Source organism: Rhinopithecus bieti, unplaced genomic scaffold (genome assembly GCF_001698545.2).
Source record: "Rhinopithecus bieti isolate Rb0 unplaced genomic scaffold, ASM169854v2 scaffold_19691, whole genome shotgun sequence".
NCBI classification, from domain to species: domain Eukaryota; kingdom Metazoa; phylum Chordata; class Mammalia; order Primates; family Cercopithecidae; genus Rhinopithecus; species Rhinopithecus bieti.
The window spans coordinates 894,234-898,989 of record NW_016809781.1 but is presented as its reverse complement, the minus strand read 5'-3'; positions in this window follow the sequence as shown (position 1 = coordinate 898,989).

The following is a 4,756-nucleotide window of genomic DNA, read 5'->3' as shown; positions in this document are numbered from 1 at the left end:
TAAATTTAATAGAATAATTAAATTTATTTATTTTATTCTAGTTTTACAAACATTTTATGTCATAAAAGTTAATTTAACAAACATCACAAATATAATCAATCAAAATCTTTTCACCTAAAATAAGCAGAATATTAAATCTTTATTTCTAAATAAGTTTTTAGGCTGATTATGGCTTAAGATCAAATGAAGTACATAACAAAGTACCTAGCACAATTCATGTAAAATAGTAAATTACTACTTGTGAGTCTTATTTATTTATTTATTTTATTTTTTGAGACGGAGTCTTGCTCTGTCATCCAGGCTGGAATGCGGGGGCACAATCTCAGCTCACTGCACCCTCTACCTCCTGGGTTCAACAATTCTCCTGCTTCAGCCTCTGGAGTAGCTGGTATCACAGGCATGTGCCATCACACCCAGCTAATTTGTGTATTTTTAGTAGAGATGGGGTTTCATCGTGTTGGCCACACTGTTCTCAAACTTCTGACCTCACGTGATCCACTTGCTTCAGCCTGCCAAAGTGCTGGGATTACAGGCGTGAGCCACTGCACCTGGCCCACACATACGTATTTATACACATATATACTTACAGTTGTCTTTTGTGTGTGTGTGTGTTCATTTACACTTATGGTTACATTTTAATGAAAATAATATGTGAACTGCATTATGTATGACCTAAATTGTGAAAACGCCTAATGTGTAATTTTTAAACAGTTGTGAACATACTGAAAGACTTACTAATTGTCTGTCTTACAGCTGCAGACTAACTGCTAAATTGATATAATATGGCTATAATATGGCTAAGCAGAAAGTTGTTTCTGTTCTTTTTTAAAAAAGAATATTTGTGATAAAGACATAAGTAGGATCAAAACAAAACTTTTCCTCACAGCTTTTAAGAACAACTAGACTTATCTTTTAGAAATACAAATCAACCAATATTCTCAATTTCATTTCAACATTTAGATGAGTCTCGCTCTGTCGCCCCGGCTGGAGTGCAGTGGCACGATCTCGGCTCACTGCAACCTCCACGTCCCGTGTTCAAGCGATTCTCTTTCCCCAGGAGTAGCTGGCATCACAGGCGCAAGCCATCATGCCCTGGTAGTTTTTGAATTTTTGGTAGAGACGGGTTTCACCATGTTGGTCAAGCTGGTCTCAAACTCCTGACCTCGTGATTCACCTGCCTTGGCTTCCCAAAGTGCTGGGATTACAGGCATGAGCCACCGTGCCCAGCCTGAAGAAGGCTATTTACCAGCTCAAAAGATGTGGAAAAATACTTAATTTTTAGAAATTGAATGTCAGATCATTTATTCACTTGAGACCTTTCCAAGATTTAAAAAAAAAAAAAAAAAAAAAACGTTTTAAAACAAAAAAAAAAAAAAAAAAGCTGTTTGAAGACAAATAAACAAACAAACAAAACAAAAGAAATCAAAGTCCTGGACACCAGACAGTATTTCAACAAATTAATAGTATGATAGCAAAGAAAGTTCATTTGGATTATATATCAAGCAAAAAGAAACTTTTGTAAATGCACTTTGGTATGAAATAGTGTTAAAAAATTAAAATGTTATTGCTGTGAGTGGTATGACATCTGAGTAACAGAGTGAGCATCAGTGTGCACATTGAAAAACAATAAGTAAGTTAGAAGTATGTCAGCTCTTTTCATTATTCCATGCATCTATCATAGCTTTATTTGTGGTACATTAGAATTCATTTGCTTTTTTAAATTAAATAAATAATGTGTTTGTGAAAGTAACTCAACATAAAAAGTCTTAAAATACCATTGAAGTCATTTTGATGCCATTAGGATATAGAGTATGGAAAGAAAAAAATGGGACATGTTGTATATGTCTTACATGTAATGTAAACTCTATTAATTATAAGCTCTAATGTTATACATTGATTAATAATAATAAGACACTGAAAATAAACTTTAAAGTGAAAGTTTAACCAGCCATGTATAAAATACACACGTCTTCTCATAGAGCTTGTAGCCAGGCCAGACTTTGGCTCCAAGGGAATACATTGTCAACTTGTCCTGAAGTTATTTGTTGCTACAATAAAGAAACAAACAAAAAATGCAGCAATGCTTTCAACAAAGGTCAAATTAATGGTGAAAATGGAATGAGCACCTGGACCCAACTGTTAGAAATCTTAAAAACTAATGTGACAGTCAAAATGTAGTAATTCAAATCATTTTAATGGACACAAATCAGTGAGTGGCCAGGACAGAATTGTCTGGAAAGTTTATAATGCACACCCAAGAAATGAGGAAGAAAACAATATGCTGCTGTTTCAAAGTTAACCAATTGGAATATGACATGACAGTGCATAATATAGAAACGTCCCAGTGATTTATCATTGAACATTCTATGTTGACAGGTAGATTAAATAAACAACATGTCACAGATTGGAGTTGGCCATTAAGAAAGGAAATACGCTAACTGAATTTGAAATTAATGTTATCAACATGAGGCTTCAGGAGAATTGGAATTTAACCAATTGACAAATAGAGTCCTCTGTTGGTGCAGAAGCAGAACAGCATACATTAAAATGAGAAAGGAAGTTTAGCAAAGAAGTAGTCAAGAGTTAACAAATGAAAAGCGTGAGCATTTAGTTGCACATCTTTCCCACTAAGCAGACAGCTATTAAACCCCCGGCCACTATCTCAAAGTAATGCCTACGTTTATAGCCAGGAAAAATGTAAAGTTCTTGTCCAAATATATATTTCACATATATTACCAGGAAAAATGTAAAGGTCTTGTCCAAATCCTGGACAAATATTATATACCAGAGTGAGATGTTTTAGTCGTTTTATAAATGATATGTGTCTATTAAATGAGATATGGATAGTAGGGGAAAAATATTTGTTTGAGAGATTTACCCTTAGCAAGGAACAAATAATTCAAGATCTATTGTGCAAGAAATATTGTACGTAGACTGACTTCCTTCCTGTATAAGCCTATTTGAATCGGGTAGACAGATGGATGGCTAAAATTTTTAAATAATGCTTAGTGAAACTGAAAAATGTGGTGCGGTGCTATTTCATAATGGTAAGATAGATATTTAAATTTATCACATCGATGTGATAAATAAAATAAAGAAATGTATTGCAAAGAACTATAATTATTTTCTCAAATGATAAGATACATTAGAATAAAACAAAAAATTAGCTTAAGAAAATATTTAAAATATTCATAATCTGTAATGTTAATTGATAGTAACTTAATTGGAGCAACATTAGAATAGAATCTAAACTCTGAATACTGTTCTTATTTTAATGCCAAGAAAATAAATAATTCTGTCCCTGTTTTAGTGTTTGTGGAGATGGGCTAATGCATGTATTTACTTTAGATGATATGTACCAATAAAATTATCTAAAACTATTGTAAAACTATGAATCTCCACTGAGAAATGTAAAGTTATAATAGTGACTAAATGCGTAAGAAGTGGCCGGGCGCGGTGGCTCAAGCCTGTAATCCCAGCACTTTGGGAGGCCGAGACGGGCGGATCACGAGGTCAGGAGATCGAGACCGTCCTGGCGAACACGGTGAAACCCCGTCTCTACTAAAAATAAAATACAAAAAACTAGCCGGGCATGGTGGCGGGCGCCTGTAGTCCCAGCTACTTGGGAGGCTGAGGCAGGAGAATAGAGTAAACCCGGGAGGCGGAGCTTGCAGTGAGCCGAGATCGCCCCACTGCACTCCAGCCTGGGCGACAAAGCGAGACTCCGTCTCAAAAAAAAAAATAAAAATAAAAAAAAAATAAAATAAAATAAAGAAGTTACAGCATGCCCTTCTATGAGGTCAGTAATTATTATAATAAATCAAGATACTTAGGTTTAAAAATAGTGATGTAAAATGTTAAAACATTGCCATGAGTGTAATTACTAAAGTTGTGAACAAGTATTGTTTGATTACATACTTTAATATACACGGGATTTTATTGTGAAAGAGACACTCTAGAACAGTCCACCTAAATATAAATGTATAGTTCTGTTAAAAGAGATGTGAAATATATCACCCAGCATCCATTATATTAGTATAGGTTTTTAATTTTAAAAAATTGAAATATCTGATATTTTGACAGTTGGGGATATTTTAATGGACAATATGCTTTTAAATAATATAATCTGCAGCTAGGGAATTTTTATAATAAGTTTCAATAAGTCTGCTCAACAGGTATGATAAATATGAGCAGGAGTTCATCTGAATTAATAAAATCGCGTTATACTCGTACTTCAAGTATGGAAAAGAAAATGTGATCAAAGAGTTGAAATTGTTTCTTTATAATTATATGTTAGTTTTTAGATGTAGGATTTATGCTACTTAGCTTATTCACATTCATTAAAACCTATTTATATAATACATGTTACCTGTACATGTCCTATATTTGTTGCAGTGGAAGAAATATATTGTAAAAATCTAAGGTTTGTGACTTTCCTGTCTTGTGCCATTAGACTATAGGATAATATTTCCTATGATGAGAAAATAATGGAACATAATTCTGAAGGCGATACATGTTGCAATGGAATATAGTTAATTTTTAGAGTGATCACTTTGATTCCTCCCTCAGAAGTTTATCTTTACACTTCATGAGTAAACCGCAAAATGTCTTTGCAAAACCCTAATTGCTGACTTGTGACAAAAATTTTGGCTGAGGTTCACATAGAAATAAAACATCAAAACAAAACTTGACCAAGCAGTGGCATGAATGCCTTCCCATGATTTAAGAAAATATACCTTTTTTTTTTTTTTTTTTT